This window comes from Vidua chalybeata, chromosome 16, assembly GCF_026979565.1.
Source record: "Vidua chalybeata isolate OUT-0048 chromosome 16, bVidCha1 merged haplotype, whole genome shotgun sequence".
Taxonomy (NCBI): domain Eukaryota; kingdom Metazoa; phylum Chordata; class Aves; order Passeriformes; family Viduidae; genus Vidua; species Vidua chalybeata.
In genome coordinates, this window is record NC_071545.1 from 5,469,380 (window position 1) to 5,485,513 (window position 16,134).

Sequence of the window (16,134 nt, forward strand, 5' to 3'; positions counted from 1 at the left end):
TCACCTGCAGGACCCCCACACCCTTCTCACTTGTGTGTCCAAGCTAGGAGGTGCTGCTTTGCACATCCAAACTCCACCTGCACCTTCTGCTTTGGGCTCCTGACTCAGCCTGGCATTTTGTCCACACGTCACTCACGCTTCTCACCGAGTGGAGTGGAGCTGATCACAGCCCAGGGCTCTGCTTTAAAATGTTTGCTGCATTTGCTGCTTCTGCAGTATGTCCATTTTGGCTGGGCCAGGAGTCACCTGCTATCAGATTTTCTTCCTCTCAGAAGTAATTGCAGACTGGGGCTGAATTATCCCCGCCACCTCTTGGGAAAGCTGCATAGCCTGAGTCACAAAAGCCTCTTACTATGAGGCAACTTTTCCACAGCCAATATGACTTCAGAGTCTTGTCTGAATCCTTCATATAATTTCCAGGCCTATCCTTGCAATATGGTCACCAGAGCTGCTCACAGCATTTAGCAGTGGTATCTTGGATACTGGATGCTGAAATAACACCCTTTCCCCGTGCTTGCTGGTTAATCTCCTCTTTATGTAGCCCTGGATTGCTTTTCCCCTCAGTAACAGCATCACATGAGGAGCTCACGTACGGCTGGTTCTGTACAAACCTCCTCATTTCCTTTCCTTAATTGCTGTTATCTATATGATTAGTGTGACCCTGTACTCAGTCCTTAGACAGGCACTGTGCCACTTGCAGCTATTGAGAGCACTTTGCTCAAATAAACGGATATTGCCCAGCTTTCCAGATCTGTTGCCATCATTAATGCTGTTCCTGGCACCCAGTACTGCTGTGCACACACTGCATCAGCAATGGCTTTGTGAGTTCCCCACATAATTGAGTAATGGACTGAATAGGCTTGGATCAAGGACAGAAACCATTTGCCTACATGTCTGTTTATCATGTAGTACCTATTGGTTAACTAATTTTAAAATAATTTGAGTGCCTTTTTTTCTTTTATAAAATACTTTTAGACTGAAAAGCTGCTGCACCTGGAAGTCTGCTTTAAGCTTAGGTCTGTCAAAGTACTGATGCAACCCAAACACCTGGTTTACTTGACATTTTATTTTCCATGGTTGATGACATGCAGATTAGCTGATCTTCAGCTGATCTTTCCCCAGTACTCCATTTATGTATAGGTATTGGCTTATACTGAGCTTTATCCACAGTCCTCAGGTGGATTTTGCTATATTTTTTTGTATGCTCAGGGGTCTCCTTCACCTGCTGGGAAGTCATACAAATCTGCTTGTTTAGCAGTTTGTTTAATGAGAGTTTGTCATAAGAGAAGGGGTTCTGGCCAGAGGTGCAGGTCCCAGCAGTGCTGTGAAACACACTGAGAGTTAAAATACAGGAACCTTGTTGGTGGCAATGAGCAGTTTTAGCTGGCCCCAACTGGGTGGGTGCTTCTGGATGGGTTTAATTTGGCTGGCTTGGCCAGCCTGTGCCTGTCCCAGCTGGCTGTGTGCCCAGCCTGCCTGACAGGCAGGAGGGCAGTGCTGGCAGACCCTGCTCAGGGGGTCAGTCACTGCCGGGCAGGCACGGGCTGGGGCTGTGTCAGTGCTGCAGAGTTCCAGCTCAGCCTTTCACTGTGCCAGCCCACTGCTCCTCAGGGTCTCACATGGGCATCTCCATGCTGACTGAAAGTTCTGCTGCAAATCACCAGATGTTGATAATTGTCCACAACTGTCCTGGAATGGATCCAGCTCTGAAATGAGGTTACTTTGTGCGTGGTTTGTTCTGTATTCTTTAAGCACCTCCAGAGAATTATTGCTTCCACAAATAGGAGGGGCAGGGTGTCCTGGTTTTGGGTTTCTGTATCAATACTAACAAGCTTCTTTCTGCAGCTCCCTCAGCAAGAGCACCAGTAATATTGGCTTTCCCTGTCCCTTGGGTGTGCCTCGCCTGTTGCAGAGGTGCTGCAAGGCTCACTTGGAGCTGAGGGAAGGGGTCTCCGCCTCCTGAAGCACCACATTTGAGAAGCCTGTGCCTAAAAATAAAGAGCCACCTGGTCCATGGGTGTAAACCCAGCCCCAGCCAAGCCTGCAGCCGTGCCCAAGTCAGCAGCACTGGTACATTGGAGCCACAGTGCAAACCCTGGCTGCTGCACAGGTGGGAACTGCTCATCCTTTGGGCAGGCTCCAGAGCCAGGCAATACTTGGCTTTGCTTCTGTGGCACGTGCTGCTGCTGTCATTTCTGTAGCTGGTTGCTTGGAAAGAGAGGGCACATCATAGCTTGTGGGGCTCTACAGAGCAGTAACCTGTTTTTTCAGGAGGAATGTGCCTCAATCTGTCCCTGTTAGGGATCTTCTGCATGAGGATTGTTCAGTATGGCCTTCCAATCAGGCAGTACCTGCCAGGGGTATCCCCTGGGATTTCTTACTGCCAAATCCCCCAACAGAAGAGACATTCACATCAGTAGAAAAACAAAACAGGAAGAATTAAACCCGAAAATACAGGTGGGAAGGGAAAGGTGGATTTTCGAGCCCTGTGGCTGTCGTGGAGCGCTCTGCTGACGTGCCAGTCCCCTGTGATGTACAGCATATGTCAGGGCAGCTCTGTTTAAAGGGATAACATCAAGGCATCTGAAAGGCTGCCTCCTTTTTGTTCTTATTTCATCCTGTATTACAGGATTTTATTCTGGTTTTTCAGTGGCCTCCTGGGTAATGCTTTATTACAGTGACGGGGTGGAGTTCTAGTTTGTAATAATGGGATCTATATAAATAATACTGGTTCTGCTGCCTCCTGTAACGCTTCCTGCCTGGGAACACTCAAAAGCTTTTGAAAATGTTAATTTCCTGTAATTTGGGATAGAGAAGCACCTCCGGGTGCTGCAGAGGGCATGGCAGCAGTGTGTGCTGTGCTGGTCAGCTGCCTATAACAGCCATTCCTTTGAATCAAGGGCTTCAAACAACTGAGGGTCTTTTTGCACCCAGAATGAGCAATTAAACTAATTGCTTTTCCAGGTGCTGGTCTTTTTTTTTTTTTTCTTTTGTCATTTTGAGGCTTTAAAACAGAGGCCTGTTAGTATGAGACTCAGTTCCAAGCACTGAAGATACTGTAAGGGGAGATTCAGCCTTGAAGAAGAGTCAGATGAAGGTGGGGAGAAAGGGATTGTTGTGGCATTTCAAAGATTTTGACTTGATGTGCAAAGAGATGAAGGATGCTGTGACGCAACAGACTGCAGTGCTGTGTTGAAGACAGGCTCTTTGGCTCAGAGCAGCATCCTTGGTCCCATAATACAACTTTCCTTTTGGTGCTGCCCTGTGCTGGGTGAACCAATAGTCAGATACCAAGGCATAGGCTAAGGTCTCCAGGTATCCAGGCTCAATTTAGGCATTTCTGTTGCTCTAAACAACCTGTGCTTGGTCAGGAAGAGGAGGGTGACCTCAGTCCCTGGGACTCTGTCCTGCTTTTCCCTGGGGAGCTGTTGCTGGTGGCACTGGCAAGACAAAAAGGCAGCGACAGTGAACAGGGGAGAGCTTAATGGATTTCCTCGAACCATGCTCTGTAAGGGCCTGGTTGACAGGATTTGCACTGGATTGACATGAGTTTTCAAAGAAAGGAGGGCTGGGTTGTACAGCAGCACTGCCACTTTCCTTGGCTGACCTGCCGTGCTCCCTCCCTTCAGGGTAACATTAAAATGAATATTGTACAGCAGAGAGAGCAGCATAATTGGCTGCAGACAATGCCTGTGCTGCGCTGTCCTGTGCAGTATCGATTGCTCCTTGTCCAAATGTGTGCATCCAAAGCAGTCCATTAAGCAGAGCCTGCTGGGCAGATGCCAATCCTTTCACACTCGGTGGCTCTTGCTCCATCCCAGCTGTGCCACAAGCACCGTGCACAATCTGCAGGCACTGCACAGCCTGGCACACAGGGACACAGGGACACAGCCTGGCACACAGGGACACAGCCTGGCACACAGGGACACATCCTGGAACACAGGGACACAGCCTGGCACACAGGGACACAGGGACACAGCCTGGAACACAGGGACACAGCCTGGCACACAGGGACACACAGCCATGGGCACACAGGGACACAGGGACACAGCCTGGAACACAGGGACACAGCCTGGCACACAGGGACACAGGGACACAGCCTGGCACACAGGGACACAGCCTGGCACACAGGGACACAGCCTGGCACACAGGGACACACAGCCATGGGCACACAGGGACACAGGGACACAGCCTGGAACACAGGGACACAGCCTGGCACACAGGGACACAGGGACACAGCCTGGCACACAGGGACACAGCTTGGAACACAGGGACACAGGGACACAGCCTGGCACACAGGGACATAGCCTGGCACACAGGGACACAGGGACACAGCCTGGAACACAGGGACACAGCTTGGAACACAGGGACACAGGGACACAGCCTGGCACACAGGGACATAGCCTGGCACACAGGGACACAGGGACACAGCCTGGAACACAGGGACACAGCTTGGAACACAGGGACACAGCCTGGCACACAGGGACACAGCCTGGCACACAGGGACACAGGGACACAGCCTGGAACACAGGGACACAGCTTGGAACACAGGGACACAGGGACACAGCCTGGCACACAGGGACACAGGGACACATCCTGGAACACAGGGACACAGGGACACAGCCTGGAACACAGGGACACAGCTTGGAACACAGGGACACAGGGACACAGCCTGGCACACAGGAACACAGGGACACAGCCTGGCACACATGGACACAGCTTGGAACACAGGGACACAACCTGGCACACAGGGACACACAGACCTGGGCACACAGGGACACAGGGACACAGCCTGGCACACAGGGACACACAGCCATGGGCACACAGGGACACAGGGACACAGCCTGGCACACAGGGACACACAGCCATGGGCACACAACGACACAGGGACACAGCCTGGCACACAGGGACACAGCCTGGCACACAGGGACACACAGCCATGGGCACACAGGGACACAGGGACACAGGGACACAGCCTGGCACACAGGGACACATCCTGGAACACGGGAACACAGGGACACAGCCTGGCACACAAGGACACAGCCTGGCACACAGGGACACAGGGACACAGCCTGGCACACAGGGACACAGCCTGGCACACAGGGATACAGTCTGGCACACAGGGACACACAGGGACACAGCCTGGCACACAGGGACATAGCCTGGCACACAGGGCACACAGGGACACAGCCTGGAACACAGGGACATAGCCTGGCACACAGGGCACACAGGGACACACAGGGCACACAGCCTAGCACACAGGGACACAGGGACACACAGCCATGGGGACACAGGGCACACAGGGACAAACAGCCTTGGGGACACAGGGCACACAGTGGACACAGGGACACACAGCCTTGGGGACACAGGGCACACAGTGGACACAGGGACACACAGCCATGGGGACACAGGGCACACAGTGGACACAGGGACACACAGCCTTGGGGACACAGGGCACACAGGGACACACAGCCACGGGTGAGTCACTGCCCATCGGGCCCCCAGCCACTGCCTTTGTGTGTGAATATTCTCTGCCATTCAGGAGGACTGCAGCCACCATTTAATGGGGCTGCTACCACCACCCTGACCCGCAGGGTCGGTGTCCCTCCTTGTGCTGGTGTGGTCCAACTCCCAGTGATGAGTGGCACTGGTACCACATGTGTGTCAGGGTTTTGTGAGGCTGCAGTTAAATCCCCATGGAAAACGGGTCTTTTTTTTTAGGTAGATGAAATAAGGGGCAGGCCCACCATGGGCTGGTAGATGCAGAAGTGGGCCCTGGAGGTTGGCATTGTGAGCAGAAGTGATGCAGATGCTGTTGGGGCACATCCATGTCCCAGCACACTGAACAGCCACCTTGGGTGTTGGAGGTGGTAAAAGCAGCTGTGCAGCTGCTGGATGGGGTTCTGCTGCTTGGTCACGCTGGGCTGTGTCCTGTGTGGTGCTGTGCTGGCCTGCCTGCTGCCACCCACCCACCCAGGGCCACTCTGTCCGGTCCCCTGCCATGCCCCTGCTGAGCCTGTGGGATTGATGGCTGCACAGCTCACAGAGGCTCACAGGTGGGTTTTTATCACCTTTTACCACTTAGAGGCTTCTAAGTCTCTGCATTCAGAGAATCACAGCGGTGCTTTTCCAGCGGTGCTTTTCCAGCAGTGCAGAGGGTTGCAAGAGAAGGAAGCTCCATGCTGCTTCTCTCCATCCTTCATCTCCAGTCTGTGCCCAGCAAACCCACTCGACAGCACGTGCCAAAGCTGTTTGGTGCACATATTCCTGCATCTTATTCTATATATATATGTACACATATATGAATGGGAGTTATTCCTCTGGTAAATCTAAGTCAATATTTCCTTTCCTCCTGCAAGCATTTAGCCTCCTGGCAGATCCTGTAATAAATTAATCTTCTTCATCACTCCTTTAATCGGTTCCTCAAAACCAGTGAGCAGTGAAATCTTCTCACCTATTGATTGATGTACAATGTTAGATTAATGTATAATGTAAATTAGTAGAAAGCAATTACAAGAGCTGCCGTGTGGTTTGGTGCTGCTGCTGAATTTGTGCTACAAGAAGCTCGTTCAGGGTCAGTGTGTTAGCCTGTACCTTGCCTGTAGGAGCAGCGTGCAAAGGTTTGGGGAACAAGTGTTTCTTCTGTGGAGTTAAAGCTTGAATAGAGGAGAAAAGGGGGTGTCTGTTATTTTACACACCCCACACTATCTGTTCTAAAGAGAGACGAGCAATATGCCATGATGTGACAGACTGCTAGAATCAACAGCTGAATTTTTAAATAATGCAGAATGACGAAGAGCCTCAGTGTTTGACTCCTGGGGAGCTGTGGGTGGCAGTAGTGGCTGTTGGGAAGGGGATCTGGGCTCATCTCACCTGAGGTTTGACATTTATTCCATGGGATGGGACAGCATTCCCTGTGGGCTCACTTTGCAGGAAGCAGAGACCAAGGTAACATCTGGGTTGTTATTCAGCTCACCTCAGCTCTTTCTCCCTCTGCAGTTTGAAGGGTGCTGTGTGTGGGCTGTGGGCATTTAACACTTTAAATTAATGCTTGATATTTAGGTGGGATGCAAACATGCTTAGGTACACAATCACTTCCTCAGTGCCCTGCTGTGACCTGCTGATGTGAAAGGCTTAGTTATAAACTGTGCTTATTTGTGGCTACAAATAATGCTTTGGGGCTTCCCAAAATTCTGTTGTTCTAATAGAGCAGTTGGCAATGGCTGAAACTCCTCTACCTACTTTTTCCCAAGACAGTGGGGGGAAGGAGAGAAGCAGAAAAGGAAACACAATAAAATGTCCCTGTGGTACTTTTTCTATTACATACCTGCCAAAGCCTGTAGTGCTGTGTTAAGACAAAGGGCTGAGCCCTCAGTGTTGTCCAAGGGAAAAAGCACAGAAAACTCTATTAAAGCCTCTATATTGCATTGACCTTTGGTTTGCTCCCATCTTTTCCTGGTTTCTGTGATGTGACACACGTCAGCTGTGGGGAAGGGTGGGCACTGCAGGTCCTGTTCGTGATTTCAGCTCAGAGGTTTGAGGCACACAGGTAATATGGAGTGAAACCATCAGGGCAAATGGAAATCTCCACAACACCTAAGTGTTGGCTTTGTCCTGCTCTTGGACTGCTCTTTTGAGAGGTCAGTACACCCCTAACCTCCATCTGCTGGCTCCTCAGCCCTCCATTGAAGGTGCTATTAGTTCATGCTGCACATCAGGGAGCCTGGAGCTGCTCAAAACTGATAGAAGAGGAAGAAAAATGGTTTTGTTGACCTGGTTTTTCTCTCCCCCTTTGTTATGGGGAAGAACAAAGGACTATAAACTTCTGTGAATTCTGTCCCAGTACAAGGAAGAAGCTCAAAAGGAGTTAGGAAAGCATGTTAATCCTCATCTCAGTCTGGATGAGTCACTGAATCTCTGGTGCTCTGTGGTGACAGGAGCTGTGCTTCTGCTCCTGGGGAGCTCTATCAAACACCCCTCAGAGTATGGCAGAAAGGAAAGGTGAGTTGGAAAATGTACATTCCTTTGCCTAGCAGGAGTTTTTGCTGGGGCTGTGGTCCTAGTTCACTTGTTTTCCTGCAGAAGGGACTTCACGCTCCAGAGTCACTCATTTTTTAAAAGCTTAGAATGTGCAGAGCACCAAAGATAAATTCAAATAATAAATGTAATCTTGTGAGAAATTGCAGAGACTAGAGATGGACTCCCTTCTGAGCTGTGTAGCAAAGGGCAATGATGAGCTGTTGGCAGCAAGTGGAATTGTTAGGTAGGAAAATTGTTCTGGCTGTGAGAGTGGTCAGGCATTGCCATGGGGACCCAGAGAGGCAGGGAGACCTCAGTCCTTGGAGACCCTCAGAGCTTCACTGGGCACAGCCCAGAGCAGCCTGACCTGAGGGTGAGGCTGGCTCCAGCATGAGCAGGGGCTGGAGCAGGGATTCCTGCCAACCTCAACTGTTCACTGCTTCTGGGATTTACAGGGGCAAATTCTCTGTTACAGTTAAGCTATCATTTTGTAGATCTGTTTTTATCATGAGAGTATGCTGCTTCATGAACAGTGGTGCCTCTGAGCATTCATTATTCAGAAAAAGTTTGTCTTCCAATTACACAAGATCATAAGAAGAAAAGTGTCTGGTTTGTCAGAACTGCAGAGCTAAAATAAGCTGCAGCAAGCACATCTCCTTGGCAAGGAGCTAGTGTCTCTAATTAGAAAAGCTCTGGAGAGTTAATCTTCTTGGGTATGAGACCTATTGCTTCCTCCTGCACCATGTGATGGCTGGAGCTGAGCAGCTTTGAAAAAGGCCTGGAGGCTGGGCTTCAGATAATTAATATATCCTAGTTGGGAACTTAATATATATATATATATATATATAAAAGTTCCCAAGTAGGATATATTAATATCCTACATATATATATATATATATATATATATATATACACATGAATTTCCCAAACATGACATTTGGTGTGCTCCTGTCAGATGGCTGAACTGCAGCAGGGCTGAGAATTGACTGGGAATTGAAGATATAAATTATTTTAGTAAAAAAAAAAAGTGCTGGAAGCCCTAATCTCTGGCAAGCAGCTGCTGCAGAGTGGAGCAAGTTACTGTACCATCGAGCTGTGTGAGAGCAGTGTGCTCAGCAGGCAGGAAGAATCGTGGTTGCCTGGAGGTGCCCAGGACTGGGCTGGTTTCTTGCTTGGGGTGGTCACGCCTCACCCTCGCAGAGGTATGGGCAGCAGGAGGGGAAGAGGCTCTGCTAGTGAGATGAAACAAGCCTTCCCTGGGACTATAGCCTCAGCCACGCTGCCAAAGAGATAACCTTGATATTTCAGTGCCTAGCAAAGGTGTCTTCTGCTCTCATGCTAATGCTCTCCAGAGTGGGGGGGCAACTAATCAGCATTGCAGCAATCAGTCAGGTTTCCCTTGGCACATGATGAGTGTAATTATTTTGCAGTTCACTCCACGTTCTTGGTAGCTGTAGTGAGGTTTATTCTGGGAAGCTTCTGGGACTGAGGTGGTACAGAGGTTTTAATTTCAGACAGGAACTTACCAAGTTGGGTTCTTGGCCTGGGCTTCAAATTCCCAGAGTTTCTCTGGAGTCCTGGTTGGCCTTATGAGACTTTGTCAGTCCTAGTTCCTTTCCCTGAGACATCTACCACATGTGACAGTTTTGATGTGGATACTGATGTACCAGAATTGACTGATGAATCCCATCAGACAAAAATAGCTTGTGTGTATCAGCAATTGAACCAAACTGCTTGGTTTAAAAGCAAAAGCCTTATCTGACTTGGCCAGCGTGCTGCACTTTGTCTCCTCCCCAGCAAAAGCTCCAACCTGCCCTGCAGCTCACGGGCTGGAGGCACAGGAGGTCATGGCTAAGGCAGGAGGGACTGGGGCTGCACTGGAGCTGCACTGGGGCTGCACTGGGGCTGCACTGGCTGTCCTTGAGCTCCAGGAAAGCTCAGGGTTTGTGGGCCACCTCCAACAGGAGCTGTGGGTTTGAAATCACTCACCTGCTGCAGTGGGCAGCTCTTTCTCAAATGCTCAACAACCACTGAGCAGGTTAGCACTGCCTTAGGCCTCACACTTACCAAGAAGCACTTACTGAGGTATTAGTTAATGAAAGCCTGGGCAGGATTCTCTCAGCCTTCAGGCAGCTGGGAGTTCACTCTGCCATAGGTGCTCTCCTGACCAGTGGCACCTGGATAGAGCCAAAGTTAATTTATCTTGTTCTAATAATTGCAGTTACTTACAAATATCTCTATCATAATGTCATATTCTCATACCTCAATTGCCCCAAATTTGCACCTTACCCATGTCAAGCTCTGCAAATAACCTAAGAAGTGATGCCGTAGGAATTTTGCTTTTACTGCCAATCTCCTGTGCAACACAATACTTTGAAAGCTGCAAGAAATATTTTTATTATTGGATGCAAATTCCCTGGGAATGTGCAATTGATTATTCAAACCTCATGCTGCTGCTGCAGAGATTTGTGTTGCTGTGACTGACTTTGATTCCCTGATAGCCTGTCTCATGCTCCTGTCCCCTGATGGGGCTGATAGCATTAACTCATGCAGTTAATCAAGTGAAAGAAATTGTTTCTCCTTATTCAAAGACCTGATGACTTTATCCAACAGGGAGGGTCTCTAACAGAATGAGACAAGGAGAATCAGATGAGATAAGAAACATCCACAGGACTCACTAAGCAGTGGAGTAGGAGTGTCTGTAAAGGCTTCAGATTTGGAATAGAAAAACATTCTGAATGATCTGTGGAAAGCCAGCCCTCTGGCTGGCACTATATTATTGCATTTTTCTGTATTGAGGAGTCAAAGATCAAGAATAACTTCAGTCCAGGTAATGATACACAGAATTATTAATTGAGGTGCTGCTGAGGTGTGTGAGGACAATGTGGAGCACAGCAGCTCCTCCTTGGAGGCAGCTAGCAAAGATGGGTGCATGGTCCCAAATTATCTGTGTGTGATGGGTTTTCTGCGTAGTATTTCCATCACTGATAATGAGGAATTAAAACATAATTCACTAATGCATGAAAAGAAAGGTCTTCACAGGACTGGGTACTCCAGGTAATGATTATCCTGATGAAATTAACTTTAATACAGGAGGCTCAGGAGGAAGCATAATTCTCCCTCCTTTTCATGCTACCATTATAACAATGATCTGTGCAAAACCAATTTGACTATTAAATCATTCCTACTACAATAACTCCAAACCATTTACAAATATCCTTGTAGGACTTGCTGCAAGTAGATGCTGAAGCACTCCCAGAGCTGCTGAGTTTAATTTGTTCCCTTCCTTTGCCAGGTGGAGCTGTTGTCTCTGGTCTGTGGAATTCCTGCATTTCTGGGGAATGCCATCAGGCAGAAGGGATCACTCTGCCTCTGTGGGGGCAGTGGCAGCGTGCTCTTGTTCACAGACTTTAGGAGGTGGCCCCTTAGGAAGCAATACATGGATGCTGTGTGAAACTGCCCTTTGAGACAGGCCCCACGCTGAGCTCTGCTGTGCTCTCATGAATTTATAACAGCTCTGCCACACTGAAATCCTACCAAGGTTTTGCTGGTGAGGATGCAGTCAAAATCTCTCCCATGGGGAGCAGAAGTGCTGCAGAGGAGTTTTCCCCCTTCACCAGGTCAGTTTGAGGTTTGGCTGTCCTGCAAAAGTGTGTTGCTTTTCTTCTCAGAGTTACAGGCAAATAAGAAAGGTAAGGAATAAGGTGTTTTCATCAGGTGGTGGGGTTCTTTGGAGCAGTGAATCCCCCAGGGAGGCAGAGAAACAGAAACCACACTCCTTTTATGCATGCTGCATAAGGGATAAATAAAGTGTTTTCCATTCCTAGGTTCATCTTTTGCTTTAGACTTCGGTGAGCAATAATGATAGTAAAACTTAATGAAATGTTAGTGGCAAAAGTTAATGAAGATTATGTGGAATAAGGCTAAACATGGACTAAAGTATTGATAAATGAGAGTTTTAAGGGAAATCAAAAAGTATTTTTTCTGACAAATGCTCATGCATCTTCTTCTCTATCTTACTTGCAATCAGCTGGTAAAGGCATCAGCCTAGAGTAACCAGCACAGCAATTGCAAAAAAGGCATTATTTTAGAGTTTATCTACTTCCTTTTAAGTAATTGTATAACTCCCTTGTGTCAAAGAAAGACAAGTTTTTACTTTTTGAAAAGTATATATCCTGCTGGACTAAAGAGTGCAGAAAATGCTTGTTTGCTGGTGAGTCACTAGTGAAATCATTAGATTTGAGCCTTGAACTGCAAGTTGTAGACTCAGGTGCTCAAGAGGAGAACCAAGGGCCTTGAGCACTTCCCTCAGCACAGTGCCACACTGCTGCTGAGCTTCTGGTCCCCAGCTTCGTCACATGTGTGCAGGACTCTGATAACAGAACTGACAAAGGTCTATGAGAAATCCCAAAACCTGGAGTGAGGAGGACTTTTCAGTCACACCCCATCTTAGTGGTGGCTAGGATACTTTAGAGTATCTCAGCAGGTTGCTGTTTAGTTGTCAGCTGCTCCTTAGGGGCAAAAGAGGTGAGTCTGAATTTGTCACAGCGTGTGACACTGACAGAGCTAGAGCTGCTCAGTGCTTGGTGGCATTCAGGATGTTGTGCCAGCATCCTGGAATTTATTGCCTGTATTTTGCCACATGTTTGAAGGTGAGCTGGCACCACATGAAATGTCATGTTGGCCAGGTAATCCCTTTAGCATATATTTAAGCTGTTGTGGGATTGCTCATGCTGGGTCTGGGCTGAGAACCACACTGAGCTTACACTGTCCAGTGCACTCAGCAAGAGTTCAGGTGTCTGCACCTTAATGTGTCACATCCTCCTCAAAAGACTACCAGGGACCTCATCTGCAGTGCTTACCAACCTGTGTTTCCCTCTCTGCTGCACTTAGTTTCTCACAGATTTCTTTTGTTTTGCTCAAGATAAGCCCACACTATGGAGAATTGATTTGGAACACCATAAAGTCAAGTGTTACTTGCATCCATTGATGTTTCAGGCTCGTCTCTCTTGTCTGCTGTAATTACTACAGAAAGGAGGATGTGATAATGGTCAACATCAGAATTAATGAAGGGAAAAAAAAAAAGCAAACATAAAGTGCAGCAGGCTTTGAGCAGAAATGTAACAGGTCCTCATGAAAAATTTCCCTGTGAGTTTGTAAATACTGATTTTCTTCTTTCTTCTTGCAGTTTCTCACTCCATCTTCACAGTGGCTTTCTGATCCCTGGTGGCAAGTCAAGGCAGAGGAAATCCAGCCAGCCACTGTCCCCAGCATGGTCCCTCCCCAGACCATTCCTGCCACACAGACTGGGAATCTCCTTGATGCTGGGATTGTTAAGTTTTCCTGGTGGTTAGGGCCTTTTATACCCTTTCACTGCCAGCTCTGTTCAACTGCTAAATGGTAAGAGCCAAGCTACTCTGCTGTTGAGCTGGTTTGGGCTGCTCCACTGCTCCTGTTCCCCATTTGTTTCTTTGGAGTGTATGCAACACTCAAGGTGGGTGCTGTCTTTGCCCTAAATGCAGGGGTTTGAGATGTTCTGTGGGTTTTGCTCATTCCTTCCTGCTGATCAAAGACTTTTCTCTCCTGGTACAAGTCCAGCACTCTCATCCACAAGTGCTCTGACCAGGAAGAGCATGGATGGGACTGTAGGAGCAGCTGGCTCCTGTGGCTGTGATCCACTTTGTCATCCCCTTTTGCTGGTTCACTTCAGCTGAAGAGTCACCTGGGAGAAGTTTGGTGTTTTCCTAAGGCACGCCTTGGTATTGCAGCCCAAGCTCTGGGTAATGCTGGTTTATTTTGCAGCATTTGCCATAAAACTGTCACAAGGTTGTGTGTCAAACATCTCAGTTAGTAAATGGTCGGTCACGTTACAGAATTGATACATAAGGAAAGAAGTCATTGCCAATGCCCAGGAAAAAACAGAACCCATTCCTAAAAATAGAAGTGTGACAGCTCATGACTTGGTTATTGGATCTTGGTCAGAGAGTAATTGATTTCCAATGTGGTGCGTGTTATTTTTAAGTCATAACCTATTTTTGGCCTTAGGAGAATTTTGCAAAGAGAAGGAGATATTGCATCATATCCATTCAGTAAATATTTTAATAATAACATGAAATAGGTTGTAAACAACAGCTTAGGAATTTCCTTCATAGAACATAACCTGCTCACCAGCTTGCTAAGGATTATCCCCCCTAATTTGTGGGAATTTTGAGTCAATGTCAGGAAATTTTCTAACATATTTTTTGCCATATAGGTAATGGAATATTTTTAGTATTAAAATAATCTGATTTTTTGGAGGATAAATAAATATGGTATGATAATAAGTGATTCTGTTTGAAATCCCAGATATATTTACTGGCTATTTGGTGACTGTGTGGGCTTTCCATGCAGTGCCTCTATGACCTGTCTGTATCCTCATGTCTGGTTCTGCATTCCCTCTCTCCCTGTGCCCACCCATTCCTGTGCAATCAGGTAAGGAGGTTTCACACCACGTTGCTTCTGCCTGCCAAAGCAGAGCCATTTGTTTGATTCCTTTGTGGCCAGAGACTGGTCACAAAACAGGTCTGACAATAAGATCTCTTAGACTACTATGTTGTCATTAATTCAAGTTGAACTTGGCCAGCAGGCTCCAAACTTATCAGGGTGGACAAACAGGCAGGCAGCCCAAGCACAGTGACTGCATAGTCCTGGGAAATGAGCTAAAAATAATAGTGTATTTATTTCTGGAAGAAGGAAATTGGGTTTGATTTGACCAATCTCTTGAGTGAATAAGCATAATGAAAATGAGATTACCCTGGCTGATTTATTATTTCTGGTAGCTATTAATTATAGGTTTTTGGGGTTTTTTTCGAGTAATTTATGGGTTTTTCTTTCGAGTAATTAAGGAAGAATTTTTCCTGCTTTAAGTGAGTGCACTAGGTCTCATTAATCTGAAGTCTTAAAAATATATTCTTAACCTGAAGAGACTAAAAACCCACTAGTTTCCTTATAACTGTTCATTTGCAATGTAAGACCATGAACCTATTTTTTTTAATCTTTCTATGGTTTTGTGAGTGTGTAAATCCTATTTACACCTTGGCTGTTTATTGGCATCTTGGTTCTGCCTTCTGTTTCTCTTCTGGACAGATCCAGAGCTCCTCTGCAGAATCAGTCATGGCTAAATTTAAGCACACAGATAGAAAATAAATACTGGATAGCTTTTTTTCCCCACAAACTTCAGTTTCCCTGAGGGAGACCTTAAACCAGAGGCATGTTGCAGTGATTTTAGGTGGTAGCCCAGCTTTTATTTCTGAGGGCGTGTTGTGGAGGGCATGGTCCGACAGCAGCAGGATGATGGCCTTTAAAAATAGGACTTCTTGCCATTTTGTGTTCTTGTCAGAGGGTCACAAATGTCGTATGGTCAGGTTAGTTTTTCTCCCATTTTTCTCTTCTGGTTATTGCCCTGATCAAAGGAATGAATTGATTTGTTGGTGTGGGGTTTCATCCTTGCGGTGGCAGGACCAAAGCTCCCCAGGGCAGCGGGGCTGTGTTGGCACAGAGCTGGGCTGGGCTCTGCAGAGTGCTGTCCACTTCCTAATGCTCCTCTTAGGAGGCATTTGACCTTTCCAAGGATAGAAACATCAGCTGCCCACAGCTGCAGGAGTGGAGGCAGGGCTTCTCACCCTTCCCTCCCCAGAGCATCAGGCTGTCGAGGTCCCTGCAGCCCATCTGCCCTCAGGGTTCATGTCCATGGGTGTCAGCACAGCCACAAAGGAAAGTGTTGTATTCAACAGCTCCTAAAGATTGTTGTGAGAAAAAACAAAGCCAAACAAATCAAATCTCCTCCCCATGAAACTCAGCCAGGCTGAGAAGAGATGTGAGTACAAAGTAGGGAGAAAGAGAAGGGCGGTGTTTGGTCGAACCAGTTGGCTGAATGGTTCAAGTGCCTCCTGCCAGCCTGCTCAGCTGGCCCAAAACTTGGTCCCTGAAGTCTGCAGGGTGCATGCCAGAGGGCTCTGGCTGCCTTTGGGAATGCTGCAGTGCTACCAAGCCAGCCCTACAAGCTCTGGCAAAAGCCAAGGCTGTGTTTGGACCAGGAATGATCCTTGTGCCCAAGTGGCTCATCCAGGGACAAGC